The following is a 12,663-nucleotide window of genomic DNA, read 5'->3' on the forward strand; positions in this document are numbered from 1 at the left end:
AGGTGACTTGTTTCTTAACCTTGTACCAGTCTGCATTACCTACCAAAACCAGAGCCGTGCTCTGTTCACTCAGATGGTGTGTACAGTGATAATTAATATCTTTTTTCGGCCAGGTTACCATGTCATTTAGAATAAGGTCCAGCACAACTTTCCTGTGTGTCTCTTACAGCCATAAATGAAGAAGCATGGCTATGATGCCATATATATAGTGATAAACAGAAATAATGAAAATAAAATATTTATTATTACTGAACTTATTATTATTGGAAAAATGAAAAAGAACATTGGTAGGATGAAAGTGAATGCCTCTAAACTTTGTTTAAATTACTAGTGGCCTTTCAAATTTATTTTCATGAATTGAGACTCTTTTTTCCTGATTTGGACAAGGTTTGTCAAAGAAATATTTTTTAGAAAGTCTAGGACAACTTATAGCCATTACTGCCATGAACATCATCTTGCAAATGAAAATTTTAAATTATTTCTCTCACCCACTTCCTAAAAAGAAAGTACATTTGCTATGCAGACAGTTACCAACATGTGCAGTTAAAATCTTGCTAGAGCACTTCAAAGAAACCTTAGTGACTTATTCTGTTTTTTTCTTGTTTTTTTTTCTTTACAAGGAGAAACAAAAATCATAAGAGATACCTCCAAATATATTGGCTTTTCTCAAACTGTACACCACTGACATTCTAGTCTTGAAACTTACATTAAAGCAAAACTCCTCCTCTAAAAACAAAACTTCTACTGTTCAAACCGTCCTTCACATATATTGAAATAAAAGATGTCATGCTACAAAATGTAGTTTTAGTTACATTTTTGATTTACTTTGATGCTCTAGAGGGTTTACAGGAATTCAGTCTAATAAAAGTCAGCTCAGTTAAAATGATAACTTCACCAGCAGTTCAATCTGCCTCTTATTTTAAGCTTTAGATCTTCCCTTTTTTGAATCAAATGCCTTCCAGCCATTCTAAGCATTTTTATGTCAGTATTTCAAAGTTTCCTGTATTCTAAAAAGCTACAGATGAAGCTGGTGCTTTATAGCATTATGTTATCAAATAATAAATTGTTTATGATTAATTCCAGTAGTCTGCTCCCATCACTCCACGTGGAACTATCTGCCTGAGGCCACCACTCAGAACATTGTTATTTTAAAGCATAGGTGGACAAGTCTTTGCTCCTTCTTGGCCAATTTTTTTTTCAGTTGTGTTTCAATTTTTTTGCTTAGTCATCCATGAGCAGGACTTTATTAATAGTAGTTTTGAATAACAAATAAAAATTTACAATATTGCAATATTTGCTAATGTTTCAGCTTCACATTTACAAACATGGCTCAGTGCAATAGGTAAAAGTCAGAAACAAGTAGATATTTGAAAAAATCCATACTTTTTTACTGCAAATTTCCCTATACAGGCCTTGTTAAAAGGATCAAGCTTCAATGGAAAAGTAGAAATCATAAAAAACAGAGCAGTGAAGGCATATGTACTTCAAGCAGTGAAAGGGAAGGAGGCTCATGCTTGGCATTGGTAAGTGGCAAATAAAAAAGTCAGCATTGATTTGGAAGTTCTTACTCAGCAGCTAAGCCCTTGCTCAGAGAGGAACAGGACAGCAATTGTTCTTTTTTGACTTTTAAACGCCTAAGATGCCGCTTTTATTTCTTATGCACAGGTTTCTATAGACTGCACAAAAATATTGCTACTCTGCACAGTCCATTCCAGAAGCAAATTTTGACTTCTGATCTCCAGCCTGAAAGGCATTTTTGCTTTTGAAAGTGTGAACAGGCATCCACCTTCCTACACACCCTTTACTGGGATGAATAGCACCATATGCTTTTGTACTTTTACACCTGGGTCGTGGCACAGGAATTGCAGATATCATCTAAATTTTATTCAACAGTTAAATTAGCCAATATAAACAATATTTGATAATCTATGGCTCTTGAACTCCCTAGAAGAGACTGTTGCTGTTGCTCATGTAAATGCATCCCCAGCCCCAGGAATCAGTGGGCCAGCATAAGGGACACATGGCTGAGCAGCCACCCCGCTTGGTGCCAGCAGCAGGAAGAGAATGCTGCTACTATCCATGGCTCTGTGCCACTGGGAGATATCCCAATATCAATGAAGTTGTGATGGTCCCAGGAATTGTAATTATTTGCTTTCATTCATTAATTTTGATGTTGGCCAAAAATACCTTGGTGCATTTTCCTTGCAAAATTACAGTAGTAATATGCTTGAGTTGCATCAATCTGGAAACCATATACATTTTCATTTGTATATAATCACTTTTTAATGACAACTACTAAAGGTATGAATGTGAGATTGGTAAGTGTGGCATTTTGCAGAGTCATCTTTCTGAAGATGTATTTTCTGGTTAAATTATTTCATTTCTATCAAGTCCTCCAAGCTTACTGTGACCTCACTTCCAGCCAGTCAGCAAAAGCAAGTGTCATGGTTTGACCCTGGCACAATGCCAGGGCCCCCATGAGGGTATATTTCCAAAATGGTTGCTGTGAGATGTGACCCGGGAACAGAACAAAGCAGGCTCCCATTCAGGGATGGAGGGAAAAACACAACACTTTATTTATTACAAATCTAGAAACACATACCAAGCTAAAAATGAAAACCTTCTAGATACTTTCCTCCTCCCCCTCCTTTTTCTTCACAGATTCACTATCCCTCAAATTATCAACCCTCAAATCCATCAGGGAGAGAGGAGTCCCCCCTTGCCTCATGGGCCTCCCCCGGAAGCACAATTAAAACCTCCTGTGCTTCCGCATCATCCATGGCCCCACCCAGAGAACATCGGCCCTCATGACTTCTCCCCCCCCATGTCCAGTGCTCTCACCACTGCACACGGGCCAGGACTGCTTTTAGGGCTCCCCGTTTAAAGATGTTCTACCCACTTCCAGAAGCAGCAGTCTCTCAACTCTTGGGACACCAGTCCGCCCCACATTTCACCCCCTGGGGCTGAGGGGCCTCATGAACAGAGATCTTCCTCTCCGTGGAGACAGAGGGCATCTCACACCCCCTTCAGCCGTCTCTGTTCACGCCGCTGCTTCACTCTTGACTCCCGGGTGTTGCCTCCCCCTAAATACAGTCTCTGGGTCACAGGGAAAAACACGGGTCTGTCCATGGCCACACAAGAAAGAGTCCAGCCCAAGGCCACTCCATCATCTCTTCCACCCAGGATTCTTCTCTCCTCTTCCAGCTTTCCTCACGCTTGCCCATTTCATCTCCCATCTCTCTCTCACCTCATTCTGATTCAGGAGGATTCAGTATTTGTAAGGTTTCTATTAGTCTACAAAGGGGTTAAAATCTTCCCTTCTGCCTGCCCAAGGACTCCCACATCTGCCGGGCACCTTCTCTGGACGCATCCCCCGCTTCTGGCCGGCTGAACTGCCAGCACAATTTCTGTCCCTCTCTCTGGGGGGGCTGCCCAGACATCTCAATTCTCATCCACCCCTGCATGTTCTCCTCCACCTCTGCACCTTTTGGGGCTCCCGGCCTCCTCCCTGTCATGGCCTCCCCCTCCCCCACCCAGGCGCAGCTGGGCAGGGGAGAGGCTAGACCTACTCACCAACGCCGGATTCCCAAAGAGGAAGTTCTCTGGGAATCTCCTGCTTTTAACCCCTGTGTGCTCTCAGAGGCGTATCCCGATCCTCAGTGGCTACATCACATGCCAATTTTGAATTTGGCCACTGATTGGCCCTACTTAGACCTTTCCAAAAACACATTTCTGGGCCAAACCACGACAGCAAGGAACAAAGAAGCTTTGCACAACAGATTTCTCTTTTCACTTAACTGCTTACAGAGCCCTCATCCAAAGATTGTTTTGGAAACAGTTGTCTGACTCACTGAAATAGAAAGGAAATTTTTCTCAGGAACAGGAGGGAGAAGGAGCACCACAATGTGCAGTTGCAGCTGGGAAGAGACGAAGTAGCTTCTGAGACACATCAATGCCTACAGTGTTGTCTGCAGACTGACAGACAACTGACCTTAATGAAAGAATTAAACAATTAAACACTAATTTTAAAAGTACTGGTGCTACAATTGGGATTTTGGTTAATACAGGTAGGTTTGCAGAAAAGCAATACAAACTAATCCTCTGACAGAAACCATAGATCTGAAAGCATTTTACAAAGTAAGCAGCATCTGTATCAATACTTTATAAATGGGGTAATTCTGGCATAAGATAATGAAATACTTGTGTTATTCAATAGGCAAAAAAACCCAACAAACCTAAAACAAACAAACAAAAAAAAAAACTCCACTGAAAATGGAGTGTGTGTCTGGGAAAGAATAAGAATGCCCTGTTCTCTAACAGGCAGGTTGCCAGAACAACACTGGGTTTGTGTCTGAGGGAATGGGATCCAGGCAAGCTCTCTTTGCCAAAGCTGGTGAGAATTTGTGTTCTGCAAAGCTGTTGCAAGAACAGCTCCATTTTTCTGGCCCATGTGCCTGAGTTACACCTGCAAGCCAGAACTGGATTTATAAGCTCCCAGCAGAACACATCCTTATGCACAGACTGTGATAAGGATTTAAATAATTCTTATCAATGCTAATTATTTTTAAAAACTCCCAAACTCTTGACTTACATCTAATGTAACAGCACACCCTCTTCAGTTCTTGATAATCCTTTAAACCAGTTGTTCTTATTGAAAAGACTCTTTCTTTGACAATAACATCAAAGCAATTCTCTTTTTTCACCCATTCCCCAAGGAAATTTGTCACTAGGAGTTCGGCAGATCAGGCTGTATCCATCACATTACACTACAATGCATCAAGTTATGTACCAAGGCATGAATGATGTAGCTAAGAGTAGATGTCACAAACAGATTGCTGAGATGCTTGAGAAGTCAGATCTTATTCTTGTCTGATGTCAAGTGGCTTAACTTGATTGGGAGAGTCTGGGAGATTTTCTCTTTGGGGACAAACTCTAAGGTAGGATTTGCTTTATCTGCCAGCATTACACTTTTCCTTTTGACTGTGTGTCATTTGCTGTACCACTGTATTGGTCACGTAACAGGAGCATATTCAGCCTGTGTTCCTCCATGGATATTTGACTAGCATGGAAAAGCACCCCCTGGAAGAGCAGCTGGTGGAAACTGATCTAAGCAAAAGTGAAATGGTGGTGTTGGAAAAGAAAATGTTTCAAAAGTTTTCCCAAATCTTATCATTTCTATTTGTTAATCCAGTGCACATGCCTGGGTCTTGTTGGGTCCCTCCCAAACTTTGACATTCATCAATCATCAGTCTCCAAAATGGGCCTTTGTCCTTCCATTTTATGAGTTTAATTCTGCCTAAGGACAGTTTCCCATAGCAGGGCCATCAAATCTTTGTGTTCAAATCAAGAAGACACAGCATGAGCTCCATACTCACTGCAAGCCCATGCCTGTGCTACTTAAATAAATCAGCTGAAGGCCTTCCATACAGCATGGCAGTACAATCTATCAGCTTACTGAGAAGAAAAAATCCCAGAATTCAGTATTCCTCTTTAACAGGGAAGTCTAGAAATGCAAGAATAAACTGGATATAACTTCATCACTCCATGAGGAGTGAAATATATATCATTTGTACTGTTAGGTAAGTGAAAATACAAAAAACCCCAATAATATAAAGCTATCAAAAGTATAACAACAGATAGTTAAATATTATCAGTACAAAAATGTAAATAAATAAATAAGAACAATCTAAGCTTTCCCTTCTTTTACTTTAGAGTTTTTAATTCCCCACTGGAAACATATTCATTACAATGGACTGTAATACTATAAATACACATACAAGTCATACTCTTTGATGTCTTCTCTAGATTCATATCTAAATGAACCCATCAAGATTAGGCGTGATGGCTTTATTTCTTTGTGTAAAAGAATCTCTCATGACAATGCCTTATTGCAAAACCTGCAGAACTTCAGCCCAACACACCAGATAAATTAATACACCTTCAACTCCTGGATGCTCTCTCAAAATGATTCTCTGCATTTTTGTAATATGATTAAAAGACCAAATAGTTTCAGGTTAGTCAAAAGAGTCTAGGACATGAACAAATACTGCAATGGATAAAGATGCCTTACTTGGGCTGCTTCTCAAATAAAAATCAATGCAAACCTTGAGAGCTGTGAACTGCAGTTGTTAAGGAACCTGACCTGTCTGGACATCCTGGAGTCACTCTTGTGCCTGGGAGTGAGGCCCCTTCTCACCTGTGCACTCCACACTCACAGCCACACCAGGTCTCCTCATCGGCTCAGCCCCATTATCCCCACAGTGGAGTCTCGGACACCACCACCCTTAAGGTACTTTGTTCATGGTGCAATAACAAAAATAGCAGCTCCAGTTTGGTGCCTGAGGAGCCTCAAACAAAGGAACCCCTGGGGTTTTATACCCTCGCAGTGTGAGTGACTGACAATCTGGACTCCTCATCTCCTGCTGTGTCTCCACTGGTCACCTGGCATTGATTGCGTTCCTCAACACTGGGAAGTCACCACGGTGTGTCACATATTCCAAGCAGCTCTAACAAAGTAGTTTGCCAAACAGATCTGGGAATTCTCTGCCTTAAAATGTCTGATTTTCCCTTGTGATGAGTTGCTTCTTACACACACTCCTAGTGACTCTCATACTGTTGGTGCTCAGGCTCCAGACCATCTGTGGAGGGTGAGCAATGTTCAGCTCCACTAGGGTTTTTTTATTGTGTAGAGAAGGCTCAGAAAAAAGAAAAAATGGGCCCACATTATACTTACCAAGGAAGAAAGGAAAATATATCTATTCCAAAATATATTGTTCAATAAAAATCAAACATCAAATAAAGATGGAACTTTTTGTGCAAAAAGGAAATAGGAAAGGAAACACCACTATGACACCTGGACCGTGTGTCAGAACACATATTCATGCATGTGTTCACCCACCTTGTGCTGTATCTCCTCTAATAACTAATCATTACATGCATGAATAAGACACATCCAGAATGTCCCAAAACAGTGGCAAAAGGGGCAGCACCTCAAATTAATCTTCTAAAAATTTATCTTTTGAAATGCAGTCATTTGGTCAAATTCACCTACTAATACTAGTGTTAAAATGTGAAGTTAGAGTAAGGATGTTCTTGTGTGATACTGTAAATTATGAACATTTATAAATAGCTTATGTTTTGTTACTCTGTGGCTTCCAGTGAGGTGCCAAGGATAAGTCAAATAATGAAAGTAATTGAAGATCATAAAAAAAGAAATCATTAGCTTTGTATAGAAAAAAAATGTCTGTAGTTAGTGTAGGATGCTAACGCCAATTTTAGCTTCATTAATCAAAATAGTTATTCAGCATCCATTAGTTCAGTACCCAGAATTTAGAAGTGGCAACTAATCAATAAAAATAAATGAATATTGATATGGCAGGACTTTAGCAATATTTTATTCACAGTGCCCCTGCAGCAAGTTAGATCCGACATTAAAAGATCAATAAACTGATGCAAAGGCTGAGGCCTTGCATGCAGAAAGCCTCAGTGGGGGATAAGGGGAAGGAAGGTGAATATCCATTCCTGTGCTCCTGATGGGATTGCAGAGCTCTGGTGAGATTGAACCCGGACATCAATTATCTTTCAGGCAGGGTCCGATGCTGTTTTCCAGAGCTCGGTCAACATTCGCCTGTCAGGAAAGGGCTTCTTCTTCACCAATGTTTCAGGGCTCCCCTCTCCTGTTCACTGAAAGAGAAAGAGAAAACTTCCCCTTTGTAATCAGCAGCAACACAGCTCTGTAAGCTTGGAGTACTGCCCAACTCACTGCTCTGCTTTCAAAATGAAAGGAGAATTGGAATAAAATCAAATTATTTTCACTGAATTTAAAAAAAAAACAAAAAACCAAAATCTAATCAAAATGAATCAGTGAAAATTGCAGGCCAAATAATGTCATACAGAAATTTCAGTAACAGCTATCAAATAAAAAATCACAGTCAGCACCTTGCTCAAATGCTAGATTTTGTCTGACACATCTAACATAATGTAAGGACATAATCACACATTCCAAAACACCTGTATTACTGCAAAACCACGCACAATGCTCAAGTTCTCAGAATTTAAGGAAGGAGTGTTTGTACTGAGAGCTTGGGCTGTTTTTGTTTAAGGATATATGAGAAGTAATTAATGGGTTTTGCCCTAAAATATATGACCAGATAATGCAATGTCAAAACAAGCATTATTTGATGAAAACCACATAATTTAAAAAAACCTGCTTCACTTTCTTATTACTTTTTCCCCCACATTTTAATTAGATTAAATTTGGCTTGAAAATACCCAAATCTGATAATTTATTACTGTAGTACATATATTTTCCTGTTGTTCATGAAAAGAGAAAACAATACAGAAAAAAATCTAGTTTCTAGAAGATTGATATCCTTCACAAGCTATTCTTCAAAATTATTGTTTCAATAATTTTACCCTCAAGAGTTTAAACCAGATTATTTAAATCAAATTATTTTCAAACTTTTCTAGCAAAAATATTTCAGCCCTGCCTACTCTACAGTTTGTCTTCACCTGGGCTTTTATTTTCTGTTTTCCTTGTTTTGTCTCAGAACCTGGATTTCCAGGTTGATGCATTCAGCAGCAAGGGTGACTTAGTGAGGTGACATTCTTCAGCTTCCTGAGCTGCCTTCCAGTCCACACCATGAAGAGATTTTAAAATAACTGTCTCATTCCCCTTAATTGCTGATTTAAAGGGATACACAGAGAAAGAGGAACTTCTGATACATGTATATTCCTGAAGAGTTCAGTATTTCTCAGGTTTTATAGTACCTAAAACTGACTACCTAAGCACAGTCATTTGGCCTTGGTCAAAAGGATTGAGCTAATACAAAAGCATTAATATCAGTGAAGAAAATAGAAATAAGCAAATCAAAAATTTCCTGACACTTCAGGGTATTTTTCCTTAGGCTCATATACCTTTTCTATTAGTGTTAAAATTGGCTCTTTCCTCAATTTTTTTCATTTTCAAAGCAATTGTCCTGCCTGAAGATGTCACTGTACACCTCATGTACATGCTCAACAGCTTTGATTTTCTGCACCAGTGTGCTGGTTTTTAACTGGGATACAGTTTGCATGACCTCTTATTTATTCAGCATTTTACAGCCTAAGTTATTTTTTGCAAAAACTATTTTTCAATGGTTATAGTTAGGTAATTAACTGTGATAATGATAAAGATATTTATGTACACATGAACTTCTCAGGCAGCCTGGTCAGCAAATTTTACTTATTAGTACTAGCTGTGTATGGATTTGCCAGCACTACAGAGTGGATTTTTAGGCAGCTGTGATTACAGATTGAGACCAGTTCTCATGGTTGGATTCATTGGGGTTTTTTTAAAGAACAAGGATTGACACCTCTGACCTCACTCTCCTTATTTTCATGAGCATTGTAATCTGTCTTTAAAAAGACCACTTTTGTTTAAATAAAGACTTCTAATTCACGTCTGGAAATAATGCAATCAGAAGAAAAACAATACAGTCTTTGCTCAAAAATCCAATATTTTGAGACTATATAAGAGCTGATTCTCTTTCTAAATTCTTGTACTGAAATTAGGATTGATGAGTAGGTATTAGAAGAAAATAACTTTGAGTTACATACAATAGCATTTAATTGCATCATTTGAGTTGTTAAGCATTTCTATTTTATATTTATTCAGGATTTTGTATAACTGATTTGCAGATTGCCAGTACTCATTAGGATGAAACTTTTAAATGGCTGGATGGTTATTAATGGATGATATAAATATATTATTAATTATTTTTGGTTGTCATGGAAAATGGCACCGAGTACTTCTGAATTAATATTAAATTAAACATCATCCCATGAATTTAAAAGCAAAATGCATCTAAAGTAATAATATAGAATGCTTGCGGTGTCATTTCATAATAAATACTCTGTAACAAAATGTTAAAATTCTTAATGTCACACTTTCGTTATCTCTAGAAAATGGCAGGATCACCCAGGCAAAATGGAATTTCAAGTAGCCAACCTTTTCAAAGATGTCAATGCCAGGCAGATCTACTCCAGTCCAGAAATAAATTCTCAAAGCTCAGATTACCTAAGCTGAAACCTGCAGTCCAACTAAATGCTGTTTCAGAGAATAATTGCATTTATACCAAAAAGCACCAGAGAACACATATGAGAGCATTGCCTCAGAGAAACTCCACTGACTCAGTAACAAGCCATTTTTAAACCTTTTACATTGCACAGTTATTAATGAATGGAGAATCACCCTCTCACTGCCAGTTTTTTGCCCTCATTTTCCTCCTTTAGAGGATGCCCAAATATTTCCACAAGCTGCCACTTTCTGGCTGATTAATCAATCCAAGAGTTTGGCATCTGCACACTCAAATTAAGCAGTCCTTAGAAGTTTTCTGTGCGATGATGGCCTCGGTGCTCTGGCTGCAGGGAAAGCCTTTCACTCCTGTGTGGCTTGCAGAACTAAAGCCAGCACGCTGTTCATTGCATTTCTGCTTTCTCTTCTTCTCCTCCCTTTGGCGCCACCCCTTCACTTTCCGTGTCCACACTCCTGCCTTTTCCACACATCCATGAGAAGAAGAGAAGTCACAATGTGTTTCCCGAGCTGCAAAGCTCCTTCTCTATAGGAATAACCACTGCTCAGTGAAACACGCCAGGAGCAAACCGGAATGTCACAAGTCCTACTCCAGCTGTTGTTGGCTTGCACAGACTGAACACAGCATTCTTCATTGAAGGAGCAAATGCAAATGTGTTAAGTGAAAAATCCGCTGTGTGGTTTCTGTGCACAGGAAATGTATTCAGCAGGCTCACAGTGCAATGCCACTGCTCATCTGCACAGGTAACACTGCAGGGATGAAACAGCTACAGGTTAAGCCTTCACACAAAATTATCTCACCAAGACTTCCCAAAAAGCCTTTCCCAAACTAGGGGATTCCAACACAGAATTCATAGATAGAATTTCAAAAGGACATTCAATATCTGTTAGTACACAAAAAGGTTTTTGACAGAACTGATAAGCAGAGGTAGACCTACTTCATAATACATTAATTTAGACAGGAAAGCTTTAGAGTTACTAAAACCTTCTTTGTATCTGCTGTTAGACACAGTGATCTGTCAGTGTATGTCTGCAGCTCCTACTCCTGAATCTGGACCAGGAGCTCAGCGAAAAAGCGAACAGACAGCACGAAAATGAGCAGTGAAACTTTATTTGGAATTAGAGCAACCCCTTGGGGTAAAAGAACCTACTCAATCTATCATTAATACCTCAACTGCTAGAAATGAGTGTGAATTTTATATACTGAGATATTACTTGTATGACTATCTGGGAAATCTCACAGGTGCCGGGGAATGCTTAGTTCAGGAAATGACATCTGGCTGACAATAATAATGAATAAAACTATTCCTTTAAAAAGTAAAGTTAATTGTGTCTGAATCAGGAAAAATCACAAATGCAGAATATGATGGATGAAATACTAACAGGGATATTTGAGAAGCAATCAAAGGCAAGAGCAATTTTTTAAATATGTGAAAAGCAGCCAGACTGAAGTAAAAAGGATTTGCTTGCAACTATCAGAGAAAAATGGGATAAGAAAAACAATTCCTTGTCTTTTATTAAAGATGAGTTACTGCGAGACTGCAACAAAGTAACTCTGCCATGAGACTTCCACAGACTGCTGCAGGTTCAGACTGAAAATGGGAACAATTGTGGTTTAAGCAAGATTTGTAAGCCATGTATAAGAAATTTCCTAGAAACCTCCAGACTTCTGACTAAATAGCAGTCATTAAATGTGCTGGAGATAGATAATAGATGGCACATTTAAAAATGCATTGCTAAAATTACTTGGGAAAGCAAACATTGCATAAGATAGCATTTGGTGTTGGAGATGCTGTGTTAGATTTAAAGCGGATTGTCAGTTTCTGCTTTTCCATGTTTCTTCAGATTTTTAAAATAAAATTTATGCTTTATAAGTATAACTTGCTTTATAAAAACCCCTCAGAATAAACACCTGCACACCCTGTATAAATCGATCAATTTCTTTCGCAAGTTTCATGCCAATGCTGCAGTAATATTTCTCTGTTCCATTTCAGAAATTATCTATAACAAAGAAATGCATTCACAATTTTTCTAGTGGACTTTGCACAAGCAATGCAAGTCGTTGCTGTCACTCTCTTTATATTTTCTCACCACTTATTTAGACTGAGAATCTAGTGATGGTTTTAAACCACTTTTTGAGCTGATCTGCCTTCTACCATTTCAGGAAGAGTTCTAGTATTTGAGGAACATCAGAAAAAGATTCTCCTTAAATATTCTAGAAACACTGAAAAGTCTATTCTGTTTGCTGTGTTAAATGGGGCTTTCTGAGGGTGTTTTATTTTGGTTTGGGGCCTGAGGGAGGCATCCCACAGAAGGGCTGGTTCACCTGGACAGCCCCTCAGGAGATGGACCCTGCTCATCCCACAGGGCTCTGAGGGGGCTTTGGGCATCAAATTTAAAAACAAAGCAAAGCAAAGCAAAACAAAACAAAAACCCAAACAGACAGAAAGGAAACACACAAAAAACGACGGCTAAAAATGAACATTTAGCGCAGCTGGGCGAACAGACACCTGGAAGGCTTCGCCACTCCGTCCCCACCCGCTCGCTGAGGCGAGGCTGAGGGCGGGAACGCCGCCCCCTCACGGCTTCCC

The 12,663-nt window shown here is 39.3% G+C and overlaps 1 long non-coding RNA gene across 1 annotated transcript; it reads right to left on the reverse strand.

Moving 5' to 3' along the window:
* Positions 1-7,153: 7,153 nt before the first annotated feature.
* Positions 7,154-12,643, reverse strand: LOC135298472 (uncharacterized). The gene is made up of 3 exons (XR_010360461.1): positions 12,583-12,643; positions 9,989-10,822; positions 7,154-7,683 (listed from the first exon to the last, which is right to left on the reverse strand). It is a non-coding gene; the product is annotated as an uncharacterized LOC135298472 (long non-coding RNA).
* Between the last annotated feature and the right edge of the window lie 20 nt (positions 12,644-12,663).

Source organism: Passer domesticus, chromosome 4 (assembly GCF_036417665.1).
Source record: "Passer domesticus isolate bPasDom1 chromosome 4, bPasDom1.hap1, whole genome shotgun sequence".
NCBI lineage: Eukaryota > Metazoa > Chordata > Aves > Passeriformes > Passeridae > Passer > Passer domesticus.